Here is a 27,710-nt window from a genome sequence, read left to right on the forward strand (position 1 = left end):
GCGCTGTGCATCTTGGGAGGAGTCTAAAGCTTTGAATCTGTTGGTGCCTCGGATCAAGATCCTACTCTACATGCCGATGTTAATCCTTGTGGAGCCCGGTGTACCTCGCAGAAAGAGATTTAACAACGGTAAGTTCTTACCATAAATCTCGTTTTTATCCAGTGGTGCGTATTTGGACTGTCTGGTGGAAACATAAAAATTATCTTCTTTACTTAAGGATCGTTCTGTAAACAGCAAGGTTGAAATTATTTCTATCAGAAACAAATTTGGCCCACAGACCGTTCTTCCAGCAACTGCACACAGTTATACTCCATAAGGGTGGAGAATGATAAATGGTTTGATTGTTATAACATAAATACACTGCAAAATAGATTTCAAATGTAATCCAAACATGTCCATCCTTGGCAGAAAGTTTGTTAAGTAGTCATTAATTGCACAAGAATAACATCTTGGCTTGGAATGTAATGATACTTAGCTTTACTTGCTGAAGAGAACAAAGCTTTCATCCCGGCCATCCGGAAGAAATCAAGTCATTGCATTTGTGATCACTTTCCTTTCACCTACGGACCCCCTTCAGCAGCCGTATACACACAGCTTTCCACTGTGCATGTGCAGTGCACAGTGGGACCTCATGCAGCCCACCAGAGAGGTATCACAAGATGCCTCCATTGCAGACAATGGGCTAACGCCATCCGAAGATGGAATTAACACATGTAGGCAAGCTTTGCACATCTTGTTAAATGCCATCCCCATAGAAAACTATGGAGACCACTGCTGCAGGGGCTGGGATACAGAAAACATTAGATGTCTCCTGCTTTCTGTATTGGTACATTAATGGGATACTTAATTATACTCTTAAACATTCAGAAACAGCAGTTTCCACATATTTTAAGGGCAGAATTGAGTAATAAATAGGCCCCTGAGTGAGGTGAGTCAGGGCCATCTTAAAGTATAGGCACACTGGGCAGCTGCCCAGGGCCTCATGATTTCAAGGGCTTTCGAGCATGGGTGGAATGAGCCTGCCTCTCTACCTGCCTCCCAACCTGCAGCCAGACAGTGAATAGTTGTCAGCATGCTGACTGGTGGATGGTGGACGGATGCAATCGCACTTTGCTGGCGGCACCCATCGGGGGTGTCGACGTGGCGTTGTGGGGGAGCGGTACGGCCAACACAGACGTGGCCAGACCATTTTCGGGGTGGTAGCCACTTCGATGGAGAAAATGGGGCGGTGCGGCTGCATATGCAACCATGCTGCATATGCTGAGTGTCATCTGCAAATCCCAGTTCAACGATATGATTGTAATTAGATTGCAATCGCAAAACTGCGGGGGACTTTGCATGCTGGACGGCCTTGCCCTGTGCTGGGTGGCCCCAGCATGCAATCGTACTGAGTGGCAGGATATTCTACTGAACCTGAACAGGGTCCATAAAGAGACGCAGAGTTGTTACAAAGAGAAGCAGAGTTGTATGAAGAGATGCAGACTGTACAGCTGTTATGAAGGGGATCCCGACCACCGGAATGCTGGCAGCCGGTCGAGCGCAAAAGAGCTCCTTGCGGGCTTGCTGCGCTCGACACGCTGCGGGCACGGTGGCACATTAAGCTAATAGTTGTCGATATCCCGGCAGTCGGGAACCCGGCACCGGTATGCAGAGCACAGGGATCTCAACAGCCGGGATACCGACAACTATTATCCCTCTTGGGGTGTCCACGACACCGCTGGAGGGAGAGTAAACAGCGCGGTATGCGTAGCGCACCACCGTGCCCACAAGGGGCTCTTTTGCACTCGCCTTGCTGCCAGCATTCCGGTGGTTGGGATACCGGCGCCGGTATATCATAGTACACCCGTTATGAAGAGATGCAGAGCTGTTATAAAGAGACGCAAAGTTGTGTTAGGAGACGCAGAGCTGTTATAAAGAGACGCAGAGCTGTTATAAAGAGACGCAGAGCTGTTATAAAGTGACGCAGAGCTGTTATAAAGTGACGCAGAGCTGTATGAAGAGACGCAGAGCTGTTATAAAGTGACGCAGAGCTGTGTGAAGAGACGCAGAGCTGTATGAAGAGACGCAGAGCTGTTATAAAGTGACGCAGAGCTGTATGAAGAGAGCAGAGCTGTATGAAGAGAAGCAGAGCTGTTATAAAGAGACGCAGAGCTGTATGAAGAGATGCAGAGCTGTTATAAAGTGACGCAGAGCAGTAATAAAGTGACGCAGAGCTGTTATAAAGTGACGCAGAGCTGTATGAAGAGACGCAGAGCTGTTATAAAGAGACGCAGAGCTGTATGACGAGATGCAGAGCTGTTATAAAGTGACGCAGAGCTGTAATAAAGTGACGCAGAGCTGTTATAAAGTGACGCAGAGCTGTATGAAGAGACGCAGAGCTGTTATAAAGAGACGCAGAGCTGTATGAAGAGATGCAGAGCTGTTATAAAGTGACGCAGAGCTGTAATAAAGTGACGCAGAGCTGTTATAAAGTGACGCAGAGCTGTATGAAGAGACGCAGAGCTGTTATAAAGAGACGCAGAGCTGTTATAAAGAGACACAGAGCTGTATGAAGAGATGCAGAGCTGTTATAAAGTGACGCAGAGCTGTAATAAAGTGACACAGAGCTGTTATAAAGTGACGCAGAGCTGTATGAAGAGACGCAGAGCTGTTATAAAGAGACGTAGAGCTGTTATAAAGAGAAGCAGAGCTGTATGAAGAGATGCAGAACTGTTATAAAGTGACGCAGAGCTGTAATAAAGTGACGCAGAGCTGTTATAAAGTGACGCAGAGCTGTATGAAGAGACGCAGAGCTGTTATAAAGAGACGCAGAGCTGTATGAAGAGATGCAGAGCTGTTATAAAGTGACGCAGAGCTGTAATAAAGTGACACAGAGCTGTTATAAAGTGACGCAGAGCTGTATGAAGAGACGCAGAGCTGTTATAAAGAGACGTAGAGCTGTTATAAAGAGAAGCAGAGCTGTATGAAGAGATGCAGAACTGTTATAAAGTGACGCAGAGCTGTAATAAAGTGACGCAGAGCTGTTATAAAGTGACGCAGAGCTGTATGAAGAGACGCAGAGCTGTTATAAAGAGACGCAGAGCTGTATGAAGAGATGCAGAGCTGTTATAAAGTGACGCAGAGCTGTAATAAAGTGATGCAGAGCTGTTATAAAGTGACGCAGAGCTGTATGAAGAGACGCAGAGCTGTTATAAAGAGACGCAGAGCTGTATGAAGAGATGCAGAGCTGTTATAAAGTGACGCAGAGCTGTAATAAAGTGACGCAGAGCTGTTATAAAGTGACGCAGAGCTGTATGAAGAGACGCAGAGCAGTTATAAAGAGACGCAGAGCTGTTATAAAGAGACGCAGAGCTGTATGAAGAGATGCAGAGCTGTTATAAAGTGACGCAGAGCAGTAATAAAGTGACGCAGAGCTGTTATAAAGTGACGCAGAGCTGTATGAAGAGACGCAGAGCTGTTATAAAGAGACGCAGAGCTGTATGACGAGATGCAGAGCTGTTATAAAGTGACGCAGAGCTGTAATAAAGTGACGCAGAGCTGTTATAAAGTGACGCAGAGCTGTATGAAGAGACGCAGAGCTGTTATAAAGAGACGCAGAGCTGTATGAAGAGATGCAGAGCTGTTATAAAGTGACGCAGAGCTGTAATAAAGTGACGCAGAGCTGTTATAAAGTGACGCAGAGCTGTATGAAGAGACGCAGAGCTGTTATAAAGAGACGCAGAGCTGTTATAAAGAGACACAGAGCTGTATGAAGAGATGCAGAGCTGTTATAAAGTGACGCAGAGCTGTAATAAAGTGACACAGAGCTGTTATAAAGTGACGCAGAGCTGTATGAAGAGACGCAGAGCTGTTATAAAGAGACGTAGAGCTGTTATAAAGAGAAGCAGAGCTGTATGAAGAGATGCAGAACTGTTATAAAGTGACGCAGAGCTGTAATAAAGTGACGCAGAGCTGTTATAAAGTGACGCAGAGCTGTATGAAGAGACGCAGAGCTGTTATAAAGAGACGCAGAGCTGTATGAAGAGATGCAGAGCTGTTATAAAGTGACGCAGAGCTGTAATAAAGTGACACAGAGCTGTTATAAAGTGACGCAGAGCTGTATGAAGAGACGCAGAGCTGTTATAAAGAGACGTAGAGCTGTTATAAAGAGAAGCAGAGCTGTATGAAGAGATGCAGAACTGTTATAAAGTGACGCAGAGCTGTAATAAAGTGACGCAGAGCTGTTATAAAGTGACGCAGAGCTGTATGAAGAGACGCAGTGCTGTTATAAAGAGACGCAGAGCTGTATGAAGAGATGCAGAGCTGTTATAAAGTGACGCAGAGCTGTAATAAAGTGATGCAGAGCTGTTATAAAGTGACGCAGAGCTGTATGAAGAGACGCAGAGCTGTTATAAAGAGACGCAGAGCTGTATGAAGAGATGCAGAGCTGTTATAAAGTGACGCAGAGCTGTAATAAAGTGACGCAGAGCTGTTATAAAGTGACGCAGAGCTGTATGAAGAGACGCAGAGCAGTTATAAAGAGACGCAGAGCTGTTATAAAGAGACGCAGAGCTGTATGAAGAGATGCAGAGCTGTTATAAAGTGACGCAGAGCTGTAATAAAGTGACGCAGAGCTGTTATAAAGTGACGCAGAGCTGTATGAAGAGACGCAGAGCTGTTATAAAGAGACGCAGAGCTGTTAGAAAGAGACGCAGAGCTGTATGAAGAGATGCAGAGCTGTTATAAAGTGACGCAGAGCTGTTATAAAGTGACGCAGAGCTGTATGAAGAGACGCAGAGCTGTTATAAAGAGACGCAGAGCTGTTATAAAGAGACGCAGAGCTGTATGAAGAGATGCAGAGCTGTTATAAAGTGACGCAGAGCTGTAATAAAGTGACGCAGAGCTGTAATAAAGTGACGCAGAGCTGTATGAAGAGACGCAGAGCTGTTATAAAGAGACGCAGAGCTGTATGAAGAGATGCAGAGCTGTTATAAAGTGACGCAGAGCTGTAATAAAGTGACGCAGAGCTGTTATAAAGTGACGCAGAGCTGTTATAAAGAGACACAGAGCTGTATGAAGAGATGCAGAGCTGTTATAAAGTGACGCAGAGCTGTAATAAAGTGACGCAGAGCTGTTATAAAGTGACGCAGAGCTGTATGAAGAGACGCAGAGCTGTTATAAAGAGACGTAGAGCTGCTATAAAGAGACGCAGAGCTGTATGAAGAGATGCAGAACTGTTATAAAGTGACGCAGAGCTGTAATAAAGTGACGCAGAGCTGTTATAAAGTGACGCAGAGCTGTATGAAGAGACGTAGAGCTGTTATAAAGAGACGCAGAGCTGTTATAAAGAGACGCAGAGCTGTATGAAGAGATGCAGAGCTGTTATAAAGTGACGCAGAGCTGTATGAAGAGACGCAGAGCAGTTATAAAGAGACGCAGAGCTGTTATAAAGAGACGCAGAGCTGTATGAAGAGATGCAGAGCTGTTATAAAGTGACGCAGAGCTGTAATAAAGTGACGCAGAGCTGTTATAAAGTGACGCAGAGCTGTATGAAGAGACGCATAGCTGTTATAAAGAGACGCAGAGCTGTTAGAAAGAGACGCAGAGCTGTATGAAGAGATGCAGAGCTGTTATAAAGTGACGCAGAGCTGTAATAAAGTGACGCAGAGCTGTATGAAGAGACGCAGAGCTGTTATAAAGAGACGCAGAGCTGTTATAAAGAGACGCAGAGCTGTATGAAGAGATGCAGAGCTGTTATAAAGTGACGCAGAGCTGTATGAAGAGACGCAGAGCAGTTATAAAGAGACGCAGAGCTGTTATAAAGAGACGCAGAGCTGTATGAAGAGATGCAGAGCTGTTATAAAGTGACGCAGAGCTGTAATAAAGTGACGCAGAGCTGTTATAAAGTGACGCAGAGCTGTATGAAGAGACGCATAGCTGTTATAAAGAGACGCAGAGCTGTTAGAAAGAGACGCAGAGCTGTATGAAGAGATGCAGAGCTGTTATAAAGTGACGCAGAGCTGTAATAAAGTGACGCAGAGCTGTATGAAGAGACGCAGAGCTGTTATAAAGAGACGCAGAGCTGTTATAAAGAGACGCAGAGCTGTATGAAGAGATGCAGAGCTGTTATAAAGTGACGCAGAGCTGTAATAAAGTGACGCAGAGCTGTAATAAAGTGACGCAGAGCTGTATGAAGAGACGCAGAGCTGTTATAAAGAGACGCAGAGCTGTATGAAGAGATGCAGAGCTGTTATAAAGTGACGCAGAGCTGTAATAAAGTGACGCAGAGCTGTTATAAAGTGACGCAGAGCTGTATGAAGAGACGCAGAGCTGTTATAAAGAGACGCAGAGCTGTATAAAGAGAAGCAGAGCTGTATGAAGAGACGCAGAGCTGTTATAAAGAGACGCAGAGCTGTATGACGAGATGCAGAGCTGTTATAAAGTGACGCAGAGCTGTAATAAAGTGACGCAGAGCTGTTATAAAGTGACGCAGAGCTGTATGAAGAGACGCAGAGCTGTTATAAAGAGACGCAGAGCTGTATGAAGAGATGCAGAGCTGTTATAAAGTGACGCAGAGCTGTAATAAAGTGACGCAGAGCTGTTATAAAGTGACGCAGAGCTGTATGAAGAGACGCAGAGCTGTTATAAAGAGACGCAGAGCTGTTATAAAGAAACACAGAGCTGTATGAAGAGATGCAGAGCTGTTATAAAGTGACGCAGAGCTGTAATAAAGTGACACAGAGCTGTTATAAAGTGACGCAGAGCTGTATGAAGAGACGCAGAGCTGTTATAAAGAGACGTAGAGCTGTTATAAAGAGAAGCAGAGCTGTATGAAGAGATGCAGAACTGTTATAAAGTGACGCAGAGCTGTAATAAAGTGACGCAGAGCTGTTATAAAGTGACGCAGAGCTGTATGAAGAGACGCAGAGCTGTTATAAAGAGACGCAGAGCTGTATGAAGAGATGCAGAGCTGTTATAAAGTGACGCAGAGCTGTAATAAAGTGACACAGAGCTGTTATAAAGTGACGCAGAGCTGTATGAAGAGACGCAGAGCTGTTATAAAGAGACGTAGAGCTGTTATAAAGAGAAGCAGAGCTGTATGAAGAGATGCAGAACTGTTATAAAGTGACGCAGAGCTGTAATAAAGTGACGCAGAGCTGTTATAAAGTGACGCAGAGCTGTATGAAGAGACGCAGAGCTGTTATAAAGAGACGCAGAGCTGTATGAAGAGATGCAGAGCTGTTATAAAGTGACGCAGAGCTGTAATAAAGTGATGCAGAGCTGTTATAAAGTGACGCAGAGCTGTATGAAGAGACGCAGAGCTGTTATAAAGAGACGCAGAGCTGTATGAAGAGATGCAGAGCTGTTATAAAGTGACGCAGAGCTGTAATAAAGTGACGCAGAGCTGTTATAAAGTGACGCAGAGCTGTATGAAGAGACGCAGAGCAGTTATAAAGAGACGCAGAGCTGTTATAAAGAGACGCAGAGCTGTATGAAGAGATGCAGAGCTGTTATAAAGTGACGCAGAGCTGTAATAAAGTGACGCAGAGCTGTTATAAAGTGACGCAGAGCTGTATGAAGAGACGCAGAGCTGTTATAAAGAGACGCAGAGCTGTTAGAAAGAGACGCAGATCTGTATGAAGAGATGCAGAGCTGTTATAAAGTGACGCAGAGCTGTTATAAAGTGACGCAGAGCTGTATGAAGAGACGCAGAGCTGTTATAAAGAGACGCAGAGCTGTTATAAAGAGACGCAGAGCTGTATGAAGAGATGCAGAGCTGTTATAAAGTGACGCAGAGCTGTAATAAAGTGACGCAGAGCTGTAATAAAGTGACGCAGAGCTGTATGAAGAGACGCAGAGCTGTTATAAAGAGACGCAGAGCTGTATGAAGAGATGCAGAGCTGTTATAAAGTGACGCAGAGCTGTAATAAAGTGACGCAGAGCTGTTATAAAGTGACGCAGAGCTGTTATAAAGAGACACAGAGCTGTATGAAGAGATGCAGAGCTGTTATAAAGTGACGCAGAGCTGTAATAAAGTGACGCAGAGCTGTTATAAAGTGACGCAGAGCTGTATGAAGAGATGCAGAGCTGTTATAAAGAGACGTAGAGCTGTTATAAAGAGACGCAGAGCTGTATGAAGAGATGCAGAACTGTTATAAAGTGACGCAGAGCTGTAATAAAGTGACGCAGAGCTGTTATAAAGTGACGCAGAGCTGTTTGAAGAGACGTAGAGCTGTTATAAAGAGACGCAGAGCTGTTATAAAGAGACGCAGAGCTGTATGAAGAGATGCAGAGCTGTTATAAAGTGACGCAGAGCTGTATGAAGAGACGCAGAGCAGTTATAAAGAGACGCAGAGCTGTTATAAAGAGACGCAGAGCTGTATGAAGAGATGCAGAGCTGTTATAAAGTGACGCAGAGCTGTAATAAAGTGACGCAGAGCTGTTATAAAGTGACACAGAGCTGTATGAAGAGACGCATAGCTGTTATAAAGAGACGCAGAGCTGTTAGAAAGAGATGCAGAGCTGTATGAAGAGATGCAGAGCTGTTATAAAGTGACGCAGAGCTGTAATAAAGTGACGCAGAGCTGTATGAAGAGACGCAGAGCTGTTATAAAGAGACGCAGAGCTGTTATAAAGAGACGCAGAACTGTATGAAGAGATGCAGAGCTGTTATAAAGTGACGCAGAGCTGTATGAAGAGACGCAGAGCAGTTATAAAGAGACGCAGAGCTGTTATAAAGAGACGCAGAGCTGTATGAAGAGATGCAGAGCTGTTATAAAGTGACGCAGAGCTGTAATAAAGTGACGCAGAGCTGTTATAAAGTGACGCAGAGCTGTATGAAGAGACGCATAGCTGTTATAAAGAGACGCAGAGCTGTTAGAAAGAGACGCAGAGCTGTATGAAGAGATGCAGAGCTGTTATAAAGTGACGCAGAGCTGTAATAAAGTGACGCAGAGCTGTATGAAGAGACGCAGAGCTGTTATAAAGAGACGCAGAGCTGTTATAAAGAGACGCAGAGCTGTATGAAGAGATGCAGAGCTGTTATAAAGTGACGCAGAGCTGTAATAAAGTGACGCAGAGCTGTAATAAAGTGACGCAGAGCTGTATGAAGAGACGCAGAGCTGTTATAAAGAGACGCAGAGCTGTATGAAGAGATGCAGAGCTGTTATAAAGTGACGCAGAGCTGTAATAAAGTGACGCAGAGCTGTTATAAAGTGACGCAGAGCTGTATGAAGAGACGCAGAGCTGTTATAAAGAGACGCAGAGCTGTATAAAGAGAAGCAGAGCTGTATGAAGAGATTAGCTACATAACACAAGTAAAATATTCAGCAGAATTATCAATCATTAACCACTTGCCTGGCATGGTCGCATCAGATGCGACCATGCCTTCAAGTGCTCCATCTGACCTGGTCGCATAGGATGCGACCAGTCAGATAGAGAGTGTTAGCAGTGGCGGGGAAGAGAAACTTCCCTCCGCTGCTGCTGTCAGAGGGACCGGAAGGTCTCTCTGCCTCCCTGCACTCTCCCCTACTGATTGCCGTGCTGCCGATCACTGCTGATTGGTCAGCACAGCAGGATCCCCCCTCCAGCGGCTGCAGACAATGGCAGCCACTGGGGAGTGAAAATTAACCCTCCCAAGCAGGGGTGTATCTAGCGGTCCGAGTGCCCCTGGCAAACTAATGGACTGGCGCCCCCCATATTTGAAATAGGGAAGGTGCATGTGCAAAAAAGGGACATGATCTTCTGGGAAAGGGGCATGACCATACAATAGTTCCCTCAATTCAAATTATGTTACACAGTAGTAACCCTTATACACATCATGCCCACACATTAGCAGTTCCCTTTACACATTATGCCCCCACAGTAATTCTTATAACACTGAGGAGACAATGCCACCCAAGGCCAGGTAGTACAATCAAATAGTAGTGCAAAGAAGTGCTGTGCAGTGCACTACCCAGTGGTGCAAGTAGAAGAAAATCCTTAGTGGTATTGTGTGCGCATGCCAAAGGCACATGCACACCAAGAAATGGGTGTGGCCACATGGGGAGTGGCCAATGAAAATGGGGGCGTGATACACATATGACCCCAATAGTGCAGTGCCAGATACACATATGCCCCCAATAGTTTCAGATACACATATGCCCCCACAGTGCCAGATACACATATGCCCCCACAGTGCCAGATACACACATGACCCCACAGTGCGAGATACACACATGCCCCCACAGTGCCATATATGACCCCACGGTGTTAGATATGCCCCCACAGTGCCAGATACACATATGCCCCTACAGTGTCAGATATGCCCCCACGTTGCCAGATCTGCCCCCACATTGCCAGATACACATGCCACCACAGTGCTAGATATGCCCCCGCAGTGCCAGATAAGCCCACACAGTCACATAGTCATAGTCCCCATCCCCCTCCCAGTAAATAGCCATAGCCCCCACCTCTCCAAGCAATAGCCATAGTACCCCCAGCACATACTGTAGCCGTAGTCTCCACCTCTCCCTACACAGACATACAGTAGTCCCCCCCACCCCCCTCCCATTACATAACAATAGTCCCTGCCAGCATAGATAGCCATAGTCCCTCTCCCTGCACATAGCCCCTCACCTCCCCAAGCACATAGCCATAATCCCCGTCCTCCTCCCGGCACATAGCTGTAGTTTGCCCTTAGCACATAGTAGTAGTAGTCTCCCCCACTCCCAGCACATACATAGCCTCCCCACACAACACATAGCCCTAATCCCCACCCCACAACATCCCAGCAGATAGCCGTAGTGTCTGGCAATACCTGCTGTGCCGGGCTGCCTGGGATGGAGGGAGGAAGATCGCTAAGCAGGCAAGAGCTGCCGCCGGTGTCCGGCACTGCACCAAACTACGTGAAGAAACTGAAAATAAACTATAGCTCACAGCAGCCCTTGCCGCCGGGAGCTCCCGACAGCAAGGGTTGCTGGGAGTTGTAGTATATTTTCAGTTTCTTCCCTGTAGTGGACACCGGCGCCAGATCCTGCCTGCTGAGCAATCCTCTGTCCTCCATCCCAGGCAATGCACAGGCAGCTCGGCACAGCAGGTATTGCCAGACACTACGGCTTAAGGTACTCCGCCCATTGGCCAAGGGTGGCACCATCGGGCGGCGCCCCCTGCTCGGCTGGCGCCCCTGGCGAGTGCTATCCTGGCCAATGGGTAGATACGCCCCTTCTCCCAAGCCACCCCCAGATTCCCCCTGTATACCTGGAGGCTGTCCCGGCTTTCAAAATGAAAGCCGCGATGCTCGCAATGTTCTAGATGTTCCGATGGTCACGATGTTCCTGATCGATGTTGCAACGTTTGAAAAAAATATATAAAAAATATATATATATTTTTTTCTTTCTTTTTTTAACTAAAATCATTTGGGATAGCATTAAATTTATGTTCTTCCCCTAATTCACTCATAAAAAACCCTGACAATTTCGGAGCGGTTTTTGGCGAAATAAATCGTCAGTTAAGTGGTTAATAGCTGCCTGAAGAAAATAAATAAAGGAAACTTGTTAATTACCAAGATGCTTCTTATAGCCTGCTTCAAATTTAATCTGTTCTAGTAATGTGCTGATCAGATAATTTTAAACAATTACTTACTGTATGCATTGGGTATGGAGGCCACATATATGCAGAGCTCGTACAGTGTTTAGCAATATTATGCACCAGTGCATCGGATTTTGAGGTAGAGATGAACTATTACAAAAAAGAAAAGAAAAATAAATCTGTTCTGTGGAATATTCACTCCTCATTCTGCAATTCTGCTTCTATTCCTGTCAAACATGGGCAATAAGTGTTCAGAGTCCAATCCCAACCGCACCTCGGAGTAGAATGAATTGCCTGTTGTCCCAAGTCTATTTATAGTTATAATTCAATTTGGTTTAGGAAGTCAGTGAAATGCAGATTCTCCGTTACGGAAAATCTAACACTGTTTAGCAAGAACTTTGCACCTCAGCTGTATAGTCTCCGGTGTGGGCATATCACCATGGTGTGTGTGGCAAATAACATGCCACACTGTATCCATAGTCAGCCTATCTGTAAATTAAAATGTCATGTGGCCGTGTACACTCCTACACTATCGCATCCAATGTCTCCAAAAATACATAAAAGTAGTAAACTGCATTAGTTTCTGAGGAAAGAAAAAATAATTTTGTTGCTTATGAGAAGCCTAGTTCGGGTGGTCATTCCGAGTTGATCACTCGCTGCCGATTTTTGCAGTGCAGCAATTAAGTAAAAAAACGGCAAAAATGCTCATGCGCATGTAGATTTACAAAAGCTCGAGCAACGTTTTTTCATCGCTCGAGTGATCGTAGTGTGATTGACAGGAAAGGGGTGTTTCTGGGCGGAAACTGGCCGTTTTCAGGGAGTGTGCTAAAAAACGCAGGCGTGCAAGGTAAAAACGCAGGAGTGGCTGGGGAAATGGGGGAGTGGATGGCCAAACGCAGGGCGTGTTTGTGACGTCAAACCAGGAACTAAATGGACTGAGGTGATCGCAATCTAGGAGTAGATCTGGAGCTACTCAGAAACTGCAGCAAATTATTTAGTAGCAGTTCTGCTAATCTTTCGTTCGCTATTCTGCTAAGATAAGATACACTCCCAGAGGGCGGCGGCCTAGCGTGTGCAATGCTGCTAAAAGCAGCTAGCGAGCGATCAACTCGGAATGAGGGCCTCAGTCCTAATCGCTCCTCTGCAAATTCACAGAGGGCTGCGATCAGAGAGTGAAATCCCGCCCCGTGCAAGTGTGCAAATGCATGCGTACACCGTGCAAAAATTCCACCAGATATCGGACAGCTGCAAATCTGTTCGCAACTCACTCACCATCGAATGATTTTTCCAGTCTGTGCGTAGCCCAGGACTTACTCCTACAGAGCGATAGAATCAGGATGATCGGGGCCGGAGGTGATGTCAGACACCCTCCCAGAAAACGCTTTCGCTTTTCCTGACCCTCCCAGAAAATGGCCAGTTACCACCCCCAAACGTATGCTTACTGTCAATCACCTTGCGTACACCTAGCGATCAAAATTTTCACACTATTCTGTCGCTGTTTGGTGTTGCGCCTGCACATTGCGGTGCATACGCATGCGCAGTTGTTCGATAATTTCCAGCAGCAATCAGGCCCAATGTACGGCCAACTGTGTGGGCGGCTGGTCATAATTATGCTGCTGTGATGAAGGGCCTTTCTTTATCTGGAAGCCTGGAGCTGTTGTTCCATCCACCTCATTGTAATGTGGACCTGGGAGCAGGATGTTACACACAGACATACTAGATTTATTACTCAGAAACAAAACAGTTCAATAGCCAGATGCATGTTGTGCATTATCCTCTAGAGAACAGCAGCAGAAGAAGAGAAGAAGGTGATGTCCGGCAGCAGTGAGGTGGGGGTAAGATATAACAGGTAACCACACTGGAGAAATTATTCAGCATTACCCTCTCCCATAATCCTTCACCTGACAGACGCTACCTAGCACTGACCTCTCACCTGCAGAGTATTACACAATTAACTAGAGATAAGCGGGTTCGGTTCTCCGAGATCCGAACTCCCCCGAACTTCACCTATTTTACACGGTTCCGAGGCAGCCTCGGATCTTCCTGCCTTGCTCGGTTTACCCGAACGCGCCCGAACGTCATCATCCCGCTGTCGGATTCTCGCGAGATTCGTATTCTATATAAAGAGCCGCACGTTGCCGCCATTTTCACTCGTGCATTGGAGATTGAATGGAGAGGACGTGGCTGCGTTCTCTCCCTAAAAAAAGCTTCGTAATCTGTGCTCAGTGTGCTGCAAATATCTGTGCTCAGTGTGCTGCAAATATCTGTGCTCAGTGTGCTGAAAATATCTAAGTTCTCTGCCTGAAAACGCTCCATATCTGTGCTCAGTGTGCTGCAAATATATGTGCTCAGTGTGCTGCATTGTGGGGACTGGGGACCACCAGCATATAATTATAGTAGTACAGTACAGTAGGCCATTTCTGTATCTTGCAGCTCTGTGTCAAGTATACTATCTATGTGCTGCATTATTGTGAGCAGTATATAGTAGGACAGTGCAGCATTTTGGTGACCAGCAGTATACATATAGTACAGTACAGTAGGCCATTGCTGTATCTTGCAGCTCTGTGTCAACTATACTATCTCTGTGCTGCATTATTGTGAGCAGTATATAGTAGGACAGTGCAGCATTTTGGTGACCAGCAGTATACATATAGTACAGTACAGTAGGCCATTGCTGTATCTTGCAGCTCTTCTAGTATCCTGATCAGTGCTTAATATCTGTGCTCAGTGTCAGTGCTGCATTGTGGTGACCAGTATACTACAGTACAATAGTCCAGTGCTGTTCTCGCTGCTCAGTTCTCCGTAGTATCATCAGTGATCAGTATAATCAGTTCTCAGTATAAGCAGTGCGCTGTTAGACGTGTGCCCGTTTTCCGCCATTAGTGCAGTGGGATTTAGACAATTGATGAAGTTATTGTGTCCCCGGTACAAAATCCCATCTAGATTCCACTTCACTAGGCAGGCGATAGCGAGATTTTACCAATTAATATCAGTGATTTATAATTATTAATTACAGTGATCTTGCCAAATAATTCCAGTGATTTTGTCATTTTCTTCCAGTGATTTGGACCAATAATACCATTGATTAGAACTAATAATTCCAGTGATTTTGTCATTTTCTTCCAGTGATTTGGACCAATAATACCATTGATTAGAACGAATAATTCCTGTGATATTGAGGTGTTTGTGTTGCTTAGCTTAGCCGTCCAGCGACCACAGTGCAGCTCTTTTTCTCTTTTCTCTGCATCATGTGCTGTTTGGGGCCAATTTTTTTAAGTGCCATCCTGTCTGACACTGCAGTGCCACTCCTAGATGGGCCAGGTGTTTGTGCCGCCCTCTTGGGTCGCTTAGCTTAGTCATCCAGCGACCTCGGTGCAAATTTTAGGACTAAAAATAGTATTGTGAGGTGTGAGGTGTTCAGAATAGACTGGAAATGAGTGGAAATTGTGGTTATTGAGGTTAATGATACTATAGGATCAAAATTACCCCCAAATTCTATGATTTAAGCTGTTTTTGAGGGGGTTTTGAAAAAAAACACCCGAATCCAAAACACACCCGAATCCGACAAAAAATTTTCAGCGAGGTTTTGCCAAAACGCGTCCGAATCCAAAACACGACCGTGGAACCGAATCCAAAACCAAAACCCGAAAAATTTCCAGTGCACATCTCTATATTAACCATTTCCCAGCATCATAAATTTCTCCACACACAGGAAGTTTAAGAATCCGATGCCCAACCATACGCTGTTCACGGTTAATTATAAACCATAAACGCAATTAATCCTATTCACCTCACTCACCATTGTCACCCGGACCTGTGCCGTTGTTGGGGATGTGTGTGTGTGTCTGTGTTGGGGGGGAGGGGGGGGGGGGGGGTAGATGTTGTTGGAAATTATGCTTACATTTATAAATAACTAAAAGAAAAGCCGTGACGCAAACATTTTTCATTAATACCAATTGCACCTTCTAAACGCAGAGATCCAGAGCCCTCTATCCTCTCATCATCATGTAATATTAATCATTGGTGATATATTCCTTCACAGACTCCCAGAAGTGTCTGGTTCCTAAATTCAGCCCTCTTACATCCATACAGTGCAGCGCAGTGATCTTAGTGCTCTATGGCGTTTGTGGTTTTGTGTTTTACATTAATTTATGTCTGGAAGCCTGCCAAGACGTGTGCTGGGATGAAAAACAAAAGTGCATCAATTTACTAACCGTGTAAGGGTTTATTATGACTTTACAAAGGTTTATTATTTATTTAAAATACATGTTAAGTGAAACCTGAAACAATTACAAGATTTTACTCTATACTTTCATACGTTCTCATCTGTTGCAGTTACCCTAGCTTGCCTGGTTATACCAGCGGTATGCAGTCATTAGTGACTGTATGGGGCATTGCAGCATGGCGCGGCTTATATTCCACCTTGAGAGCACTTACTGTAGGTCCCAACATGCTATGCATGGAGTAAGGCGCCTTTCTCTCGCCCTTTGCCCCTTATACCAGTCAGGTCACAGCGTTGCCTGCTTCCCCAACCATTAATGAGTTTATATCTCCATGTGCTCTTTTAATGCACTTTATGAAGTCATTAATATAATGGGTTCAGGGAAGTGAGGTGACTAAACGGTGGGTTTTATTTATTTCATGGTTCCTGAATGTGTAACACACTGGTTTCCTCTCCTAGAGTGTGTGCTGCAGTAGGTGCAGGAATGGGGAGGCATTTGATATGCCGGCTGTTGGGATCGCGGCGCTCACCATACCGATGCCGGAATCCCGACAGCTGCCATACCGACAACTATTCTCCCTCTTGGGGTGTCCACGACACCCCTGGAGGGAGAATAAATAGTGTGGTGCGCGTATCGCGCCACCGTGCCCGCAGCATGGCGAGTGCAGCGAGCCCGCAAGGGGCTCTTTTACGCTCACCCGCTGCCTGCATGCCGGCAGTCAGAATCCAGGTGCCGATATGCTGGGCGCCGGGATCCCAAGCGCCGGCATAACATACTTCATCCCAGGAATGAATGGCAGTATAATACACTAGCAAAGCCTATGTAACGTGTGGTGCTTGTACCATTGCAATACCTGGTCGGTTTTCACCAACTCAGGATACTGGCAACCAGGGGTGTAACTAGGTGTGTGCCGATGGTGCCTTGCCCACAGAGCCGGCCATAGGCATAGGCAAACTAGGCAATTGCCTAGGGCATTTGATATGCCTAGGGGCATCAGCAGCTTCTGCTGATTAAAATGATATGCGGCATGCCTATATTCTGTATGTAGCATTTCATATGCAGATACAGCCACAGTCTCACACAGTATATAGGCATGCTGTATATCATTTTAATCAGAAGAAGCTGCTTGTGCATCCTAGCCACATAGCAATGCAAATAAGATGCATTTTCATTAAAAAAAATTGGCCAATGTTAGCATTGAGGCAAGATTTGTGAGGACACATCTGTATCCAAGCAGAGGCAGAAGTCACAGTGTTAGTGGAAGTGTGAGTGCTGTGTGCATGTGAGTGGGTTAGTTGTGCAGTAGTGTTCTGAATATGTGTAAGGAGCATTATGTGTGTCATGTAAAAATGCATTAATAATGTGCAACATATGTGTAAAGGGGCCACTATGTGTGTCATTATGTGCATAAGGGCATTAACAATGTGCGGCATATGTGTAACAGGGTAACACTGTATGTGTGTCATTATGTGTATAGGGGCACTAATAATGTGCAGCAAATGTGTAGGGGGCACTATGTGTGTCATTATGTGTATAAGGGCATTAATAATGTGCGGCATATGTGTAAGGGACATTATGTGTAAAAGGGTATTAATAAAGGTTGTCATAATGTGTAAGGTGCATTATGTTTATAAGGACATTAATGTGTCTCATATCTGTAAGGGGCATTACTGTGTGGGATTATGTGTATAAATGCATTACTAATGTGTGGCATCATGTGTATAAGGTGCTCTACTATGTGGCGTTGCATATAGAAAGGGCACTACTGTGTCGTCTAAAGTGAATAAAGAGCAATAGGGTGTGGTGTAATGTGAATAAGGAGCAATTAAGTGTGGTGTAATGTGAATAAGGGGCTCTACTGTGAGGAGTAACGTTTATAAGGTAAAGTGATACTACTGTGGGATGTAATATGAATTATGGACACTATCGCATGATCAAATGTGAATAAAGTTGCAGTACTGTGTGGCATAATTGGAATTGTGGCCATGCCCCTTGCCAGCAAAAAAACACCCCTTTTTGGGCTGTGCGCCAAATGTGTGAACTGTTCCTATTTAAAATATAGGGGGTACAAACACTAAAATAAGGACTGCTATGGGTAAGGGGTGATGGTGCTGGGAAAGAAGTGCAAGGTCAGAGGCGGAACCAGCGATGGTGCTAGGGGGCACCAGCCAAAATCTTGCCTAGGGCATCATATTGGTTAGGGCCGGCTCTGCTTGCCCACAGCGCAAATGCACTGAGGGCGCACCATCGAGCATCACACCTGCACGGCTGCAGATTCACTGTTTTAGGCGGTGCTGCCTGCGTCCCGCTGACGGAAGCGCCGCCTGCGTCCCACTGAAGCCGCTGCCGCGACTGTGTCCTGATGCTAAAGCCGCCTCCCGCCCGCCTGTGTCCCGGTGAAGCCACCGCCCGCCCGCCTGTGTCCAGCTTAAGCCGCCGCTGCTGCTGAGGTCCTGGCAGTGCAGCGGCTTAGTTCTCTGCTGCCTGTGAAGTGGACAGGAGTCAGGAGCCGACAACAGCACGTAAGTGCCTACACCAGCGGTGGCCAACCAGTGGCTCTTGAGCCACATGCGGCTCTTTCTTTCTTCAAATGTGGCTCCTAAAACACAAAGTCACATGACCCCAACAGATTTGGTAACCACTGCTCTCCAGAAAGACACGCGGCAGCACTACCGGGACTTAGAAGGGAGCCAGATACTAGAGATGAGACACCCACCAGCAAGTTAGGGGAAGCTGAAGTGACACATGGGGGATCTGGCTAGAGTGACACAGCACGGTGCTGGCTGAAGTGACAGGAGGGTGGTGGCTGGAGTGACACAGCACGGTGCTGTTTGAAGTGACAGGAGGGTGGTGACTGAAGTGACACAGCAGGGTGCTGGCTGAAGTGACAGGAGGGTGCTGGTTGGAGTGACAAGAGGGTGCTGGCTGAAGTGACACATGTGGGAGCTGAAGTGTATTATGTGAATCCGGCTTTTTCCGTATATTTTACGTGGATCTGGCTTTTGCAATTATTTTATGTGGAAGTGGCTTTTTCAATGTATTTTGTGTTGGATCTGGCTTTTTCAGTGTATTTTATACCAGGGGCGTGGCCTAGCAGGCACAAGGCCACACCCCATTTTTTCATGCTCGCCTTTGGCTCAATGTCGGCTCGTTGACGTACCTAACAAATTTTGGGGGCTCTTTGTTTCTGACTTGTTGGCCACCCCTGGCCTACACAGACACTACGGGATCCGGTCTCTAAGTCGACAGTAGCTAGGTCGACAATGTCTAGGTCGACCACTATTGGTCGACAGTAACTAGGTCGACAGGGTGTCTAGGTCGACAGGGTCTTTAGGTCAAACATGTTCTAGGTCGACAGGTCAAAAGGTCGACATGAGTTTTTCACAATTTTTTTCTTATTTTGAACCTTTTCATACTTTACGAACCACGTGGACTACGATTGGAACGGTAATCTGTGCCGAGCGAAGCGGTAGCGGAGCGAAGGCACCTTGCCCGAAGCATGGCGAGCGAAGCGAGCCATGCGAAGGGACGCGGTGCACTAATTGGGGTTCCCGGTCACTCTACGAAGAAAATGACACCAAAATAACATTAAAACCTCATGTCGACCTTTTGACCTGTCAACCTAGAACATGTCGACCTAAAGACCCTGTCGACCTAGACACCCTGTCGACCTAGTTACTGTCGAACAATAGTGGTCGACCTAGACATTGTCGACCTAGTTACTGTCGACCTTCCATACCACACCCGACACTACACTACACTATATTACACTACACTTCACTACAGTACACTACACTACACCACAGTACACTTAACCACAATACACTACACTCTAAGGGTGGGGGAGGGGGGGTGTAAGGGGGAATCTGCCTGCCATAATGTGTAAAAGGGGGACCTATCCTGCCGTAACGTGTAAAAGGTGGATTCTGTCTGCTGTAATATGTAAAAGGGGACGCTGTCTGCCGTAACGTGTAAAAGGTGGACGCTGTCTGCCGTAATGTGTAAAAAGGGAACGCTGTCTGCCGTAATGTGTATAAAAGGGGACGCTGTCTGCTGTAACGTGTAAAAAGGGGGGCGGTGTCTGCCGTAATGTGTAAAGAAGGGGACGCTGTCTACCGTAACGTGTAAAAGGGATGCTGTCTGCCGTAACGTGTAAAGAGGACGCCGTCTGTCGTAACGTGTAAAAAGGGGGATGCTGTCTGCCGTAATGTGTAAAAAGGGGGACGCTGTCTGCCATAACGTGTAAAAAGGACGCGCTGTCTGGCGTAATATGTAAAAAGGGGATGCTGTCTGCCGTAATGTGTAAAAAGGAGGCGCTGTCTGCCGTAATGTATAAAAAGGAGGCGCTGTCTTCCGTAATGTGTAAAAAGGGGCTCTACCTGGTGTAGTGGCGCTACTGTGCGGCGTAATTTGAATAATGGAGACTACTGTACACCATTATGAATTGGTATTATTTTGTGACCACACCCCTTTCCCATTAAGCCACGCCCCTATAAACTGCCGCCGGTTTACTTTAAGGGGGGGGGGGCGCCGATGCCGTCTCTTGCACACAGCGCTAAAATGTCTAGTTACGGCACTGCTGGCAACAAAGGAAAATGTTTCAATGTTTTATTCTTTGAAATAAAGTATTTTTAACAAAATAGTTTACTGAAGATGCCATTTAATACCTATATGTTTTGTATATGTACGTTTTATTGTTTTGTACTCTTAAGGCCCATATACACTAGACAAGAAAGTAAAAATCTCAGCGAGATCTTCTACAATCTCATCTAGTGTGTACACTCAATGTTGTTAACGATACACGCTCCCACTCATCGTTAACTACCCCCTCCCTCTTCTGAACATGTACAGATGAGTGAGGTCCTCATTAACGTTGTTCCCTTCCCTGCTGGCATTGGCAAGTATGTGTGCACTTGCCGATGCTGGCACCACGCCGGCATGCGTTTTGGAAATGAAGTGATGGCAAAGTAATCGCACGGACCAATTGCAGCGGGACTCCGGAGGGGTAAGTATTCAAGAAAATGGGTGGCGGGTGTACATTGTGGCCCCCCTGGAACCAGGGGCCTGTCTGTAGCACACATATTGCACCGATTATAGGGCCTAATTCAGACCTGATCGCAGCAGCACATTTGTTAGCTAATGGGCAAAACCATGTGCACTGTAGGGGGGCAGATATAACATGTGCAGAGAGAGTTAGATTTGGGTGGGGTGTTATCACACTGAAATCGAAATTGCAGTGTAAAAATAAAGCAGCCAGTATTTACCCTGCACAGAAACAAAATAACCCACCCAAATCTAACTCTCTCTGCACATGTTATATCTGCCCCCCCTGCAGTGCACATGGTTTTGGCCATTAGCTAACAAACGTGCTGCTGCGATCAACTCTGAATTAGGCCCCTAGATAGGTCACTGGCGCACGGCTTCTCACTTGCAGACACACAAACCCCTGCATTAGCTGTACAGATCTCACGTCAGCATAAGGTGGTAAGTCAGGATTCTGCAGCTGTTGACAACTACAGCCACCCTGCATGCGGCTTAGAATCAGCCATGATATCAATATACTATTCTGCATTAGATTAGCCACTTACTTTGTGCAATTTTGCTGTATCAAAGTTGTGTGCAATTAAATAAACAATATTTTTGTATTGCCAATGTCCAGCTTGAATTAAGCAATTTAAAATCCTTAGCTTATCTCTTGTTTAAACCTGTGGTCTTGTGGCAGATGCTCACGCCTCATTGTATAACATATATATATTAATTTCCACCAAGACATATTAAAAATCACCTCCAGAGACAGGTGCTCTGATAAGAGCCCACCCTTGCAATGTAAAAAGTAAAGTGATCTCGTCAGCAGTCATTAAACAGCACGTGCAAGAGTGGCTGTTATCGGGAAGGGATGCACTCATAGCTCCCACCCTGTTTGAGAATTTGCATGGAGGGTAATGAGACTTGGCTCCTTCCTTTTACCGGGTACATTTTCAGCTGAACCCAGTGGGAAGTGGAGGGGGTTTGGTTGGTGCCACATGGGGGGAGTCTAGGGGTGCTGTGAAGAGGGGGGGGGGGAGGGTTGTGTCCAAAATGAAGAGAAAGAAATGATGAAAGGGGAGCCGAGGGTGGTCAGGGAAGCCCAGCCCAGAGAACTAGCCATATACTGTACTGTAGGGGTCGGAGCTAGGTGTAGGAGGCAGGAGAAGTCGGGCTGTGGGAGGAAGGAAGTGAAGCAGTTTATCTCCTAGATGGGGCTCCGTGACCCACTACATTAGAGCATCTGTAAAGTTTTACACCAGTGCAGTCGCAATCTGCTGATAATCACTCTACTGGGGTAGATGTATGCTCTTACAACAAGCCTCAATACGCCATATGGCACAAAGTTTCTTCTATTGTCATCAGCCAAACATGTTGAAAAATGAAATGACATATGTACATGAGCCCCCAGTAGCAGTGTTACGACAGCCACAATTTAGACAAACAAGTCATACAGTAACTCATATAAAATAATACCCTCACATATTACACATACGCACTGCAGACGGAAAGAAGCTGTTCCTAAGACGACTTGTGCGTGCTAACAAAGATCGAAACCTCTTTTGGGATGGAAGTTTAACAAAAAACTAGTTAAATGGGTGACCCCGTTCTGATATAATTCTCCTAGCTTTCTTTGAAGCTCTAAGAGTATAAAGTTCTTGGAAAGTGGGCAGCGGCATGCCAATGATTATACTAGCAGCCCTTCTAATACGCTCTAAGGCACTCCTTTCATTGGCAGTGCAGTTGGCGTACCATACAATTATTCCATAAGTTAAAATACTCTCAATCGAGCACCTATAGAAGTTTAACATCGGACCCAGCATGCTAACAGCCCCCCCCCCCCCCTCCCCCAATGATCAAACTGAAATTGCGGTGCAACCGCAAGTTTCAGTTTGATCGCTAAAATGAGGTAGCCACCTGTCGGCGCAGGAGGCCCACCACCATTTTAGTGATCGCAGCGGCTGTGTGTGATGTCAGCCACTTTGATCACACCCCAACCACACCCCCCGTTTGCACCACCATGCCCCCATTTCTCTGTCGCCGCCCCTGCAATGCTTCATCTCCGCTTTGGAATCGGAGGGTGGCCTAATTGACAGGCAGAGGCGATCGCATTTTCTGTGGGTCACCGCAGAAAATGCGGGCACATGCGCAGAACAGGCCCTGCGCATGCGCCCGCATCCTCTTAGCAGATTTTGTGGTTGTATTGCGTATTGCCCATAGTCTGCAGACCAACGCCTGCAGCTTTTAAACGTCGTTAGAAGAAAAAGCGTTGCTGTGCTTTTTTAATTATCAGTTCCAAATGTGCAGACCATGTTACACAGGATGAAACTTGAATACCTCAAAAAGACTGAAAGATTCAGCCGATTCATCAGCTTGATCACCAATAGACATTGGTCATTTCTGTGGCACACCTCTTCTAAAATCTACAATTAATTCTTTAGTCTTCCCATTATTTAAAAGTATATGATTTTCTGTACTCCAATGTATGAATTCCTTGTTTCCAAATGGGATGAGGTAGAATGCAACATCGCGAGTATCGCATCATCAGTACATTGATTTTGTCTATAGGCAAATTGATTTAATATAACTCAGTACAAGCCTTTCAAAACATTTCATCACAAGTGATTCTATGGGCCGATAGTCATTAAGACATTTTGCTTACCCTTTGTTGGGGCTTGGCGCAATACTTGCCAATTTAAAATGCGTTGTTACTACACAGTGCAAGACTGACAAGTTAAATATAACTGTTAGTATCCAGCTAAGTTGGCCCGCACAAAGAACCCTCCTTTAAATGCCATCCAGTCCCGCCGATTTGCCCGGGTCTACCCGACGCAAAGAATTCTGCACAGCGCTCTCTTCAAGCAACAAGGCTCCCAGCGTGACATCCATGCTGATTGGTGTAGTGTAGCGACTTTTTCTGTAAATTGTGCATCTTAGTCCAGTGGCGGCAACGGGGTTGTGACAGTCGGTTGCGGCCAAGAGCACCTCTGCACGCGCTGGAGGCGTGTGCACCTAAAAAGGGGTGTGGCTATAGTCATGGTCTCGCGGGAGATGTTACTCACATCACTGTGGGGGCATGGCCTTGCTGGAAGTCCCCCCTGATACATCACTCTGTGGAAATGCCCAGCATCTCCGAAGATGCTTGCAAGAGTCCCCGCAAGCCTTGCGTGAGCCCCCAGTAACATCACTATGAGGGCATGGCCTAAGGAAATGCCCCCCCCCTCCCCCAGTACATCGCTCTGACGGCATGCCCTGCATCCCCGGACTTCAGTCTGAGACTAGTATCAGGAGCCTAATGCTGAAGGATAATGTCACACTGCAACACCCGGCAACTATCACTGCGGAGGAGCAGGCATTTTGGGGTTACCCCCTGGAAGGGTGACTCCCGGTAGCGGCCCAAACACCCCACATCCCCATAGAGACGCCTCTTAGTCACATCGTAAACACGCAAAACACTGCTCACAGTGTACAAGAGACGCTGGGCTGAGTTTAACTGCACAGAAATTAGATTTACAAACATACAAAGTCACTGATGGAGCACCACAATAGTTGGTGTAAAAAAAAGCTCAGTTGCGTGGGACCTGGAGCGCTGAGGAGGGCTGTTTGGTTTGACTACAGCACTGGTATATGAGGACACATCTGTATCGCTTCCCTCTACAACTTCTGTTTATTCACTTTTTCCAATGTGAACAAATTTTTAAATATATTTATTTTAAAAATATTGTTTCAATATATATATATTTTTTTACTTTTTTTCTTTATTTTTAGCAAGTAGAATTTAAAGGCCATATACCGTCTGGCTCATTTACTGTATGCATAGGCAAAGACTGGCCGGCTAAGCAGTAAATTGAATACATACAGTAACTGTACTGTATATATAAGATAAATTGTGGCCACGAGAGATTTTTCTTTTTATCTCTGCAAAAAGTCCCCTTAGTATTACGGACTACCCTGGTGACAGAGAAATGACCAGTGTTTCTCCCTTTTAAACAACTTTTACAATGCTGACAATAACATTCTGCAGCCATTAAGATGGTTTAAACAGCTGTACATCTTGCAGGACTACAGTAAGCCTCTGTGTATTCCTGCTTAAGTGGACTTGCCTATAAATTATCTCCTTCCAAGATATAAATTAGAATAACTCCTCCTGAAAAACAACATTCCATTTGTGCGTTTGAGAAGAGTGTACTCTGTGGCATTTCCGCAGCTATGATGTTTTCTGCATGAGACGCTCCGTCTGCCTTCAGAACTGGGTGACATTGTTTAAAGTTAAACCTTAGTTTCTCAGTAGGACTATGCAGTAAAAGTGACCTGTAAAATGTACATATACAGTATATGGGCCCTCATTCCGAGTTGTTCGCTCGCTAGCTACTTTTAGCAGAAATGCAAGCGCAAAGCCGCCGCCCTCTGGGAGTGTATCTTAGCATAGCAGAATTGCTAACGAAAGATTAGCAATTCTGCTATTAAGTATTTCCTTGCAGTTTCTGAGTAGCTCCAGACCTACTCCTAGATTGCGATCACCTCAGTCCATTTAGTTCCTGGTTTGACTTTACAAACACGCCCAGCATCCGGCCAGCCACTCCTCCGTTTCTCCAGCCACTCCTGCGTTTTTACCTGGCACGCCTGCGTTTTTTAGCACACTCCCTGAAAACGGCCAGTTTCCGCCCAGAAACACCCGCTTCCTGTCAATCACACTACGATCAGCAGAGCGATTGAAAAGCTCTGTTCGCCCGTGAGTAAAATAGCATAGTTTTGTGTAAAATTGCTTAGCGCGTGCGCCCTGCGGTGCATACGCATGCGCAGAACTGCCGGATTTTAGCATATTAGCAATTCTGTTAAAAATATCAGCAAGCGAACAACTCGGAATGACCCCCATAGTACAGAAATGCAGCTGTAGTGCAGCATGCAAGCCATGCAAATCCAGTCTGTTTCACCTTCCTTTGGGGTTGCCAGAGAGTGAAGAAGGAGTCTGGATCAGGCTGGACAGAGGTTAATTGAAAAAGTAGGCAGAAATCTACATGACAAGATAAAGAACTGCAGTTAAGGGGGGTAATTCCAAGTTGATCGCAGCAGGAATTTTTTTACCAGTTGGGCAAAACCATGTGCACTGCAGGGGAGGCAGATATAACATGTGCAGAAAGAGTTAGATTTGGGTGGGTTATTTTGTTTCTGTGCAGGGTAAATATAATGGCTGCTTTATTTTTACACTGCAAATTAGATTGCAGATTGAACACACCACACCCAAATCTAACTCTCTCTGCACATGTTAAATCTGCCTCCCCTGCAGTACACATGGTATTGCCCAACTGCTAACAAAATTCCTGCTGCGATCAACTTGGAATTACCCCCAAGGTAACACAGTTGGTAAATGCTATTGGCAACAGGAAAAGCCTGAGGTTGGACAATAGTACCACAGTGAAATAGATCTGACCAGCAGTCACAGAAGTGTGTTAGGATCAGGGTACGCAAAGGCATACCTCCCAACTGTCCCGATTTTCGCGGGACAGTCCCGTTTTTTGGGGACTGTCCCGCTGTCCCACCCGTGGGCCACAGTGTCCCGCGGTGGGGGGGGCAGTTGGGAGGCTCTGTCAATCGCTGCTCTGCTTAGCAGAGCAGCGATGAATAGACGCTGTGCGCATGCGCACAGCGTCTATTCAGTGGAGTCAGAGGGAGAGGGAGCATGCCAGCGGCTCACAGAGCGCTGGGCATGCCCCCTCAGGGACGAAAACGGAGGCGTGGCTCGCGATCGCGGGTCCTCCCGTGAAGCCACGCCCCCTTTTAACAGGCCGCGCCCCTTTTAGGGAACGCGCGCGGCTTCGGCGCGCGAGTGTCCCGCTCCACAATAAAAGAAAGTTGGGAGGTATGCGCAAAGGGTCCACAGTGTCTCTGCTTTCTGGCTTAAACCCCTTACATGCCATTAGAAACATCCTCCACATGCACTTTACATGTCATGAAACCTTCCCAAATTACATGTTATCAGACCTTTCCATGTGCATCTTACATATCATATGAAATCTCCACGTGTAACATACATAGTATCTAAGGTTTAAAAAAGACAATTGTCCATCGAGTTCAACCTATTTGTTGTCTCCTATGCAGGATTATTTTGGTTTAAATTTTGAGTGATGCTGATGTCAGCCGTTGTGTTTTATTCCTCTTTTTATAGTAACTATAGTGCGTGACTATGCACCATAACCCTGGATATCCTTATCCATTAGGAATTTATCTAACCCATTCTTAAAGGTGTTGACTGAGTCCACCATTACAACTCCCTCAGGCAGGGAATTCCAGACACGTATTGTCCTTACTGTGAAAAAAGCTTTACGCCGCATTGTGCGGAATCTCCTCTCCTCTAACCTAAGCGAGTGTCCCTGTGTCCTCTGTGCTGATCTTACCAAAAACAGGTCCAACGTAAGCTCTGTGTATTTTCCCCTTATATATTTGTAGACATTGATCATGTCCCCTCTTAGTCTCCTCTTTTCCAGTGTAAACATGCCTAGCCGTGCAAACCTTTCCTCGTATTCCAGCGTCTCCAGGGCCGGACTGGCCATAAGAATCACCGGGGAGATCCCCGGGAGGCCGACACTTCCGCGGAGCCGGCCTCCTGCTGAGTGTCTTTTTTTTTTGTGTGTGATTTTTTAAAAATCTTTTTTTGCTGCCGATAACCGGCAGAGCGGCCATCTGCAGCACTGACAGCATAACCTCTGCTTAGCCTCTGGCTACACAGGAAGCGTCATGTGTGATTTAACTTCCTGCCTGAGGCTGAGTGATTGCTGCTGGACACAGACAGGCGCGGAGCTGTCAAAGAACTGAATGTGGGCTACACCAAAGAGGTACAACAGAAGCTGGATTAAGGTAACACAGCCCAGTGTAACAAACAGTTCTCCCCTACCAAGCCGTTTGTGTGTGTGTTGC

This window comes from Pseudophryne corroboree, chromosome 6 (assembly GCF_028390025.1).
Source record: "Pseudophryne corroboree isolate aPseCor3 chromosome 6, aPseCor3.hap2, whole genome shotgun sequence".
Taxonomy (NCBI): Eukaryota; Metazoa; Chordata; class Amphibia; order Anura; family Myobatrachidae; genus Pseudophryne; species Pseudophryne corroboree.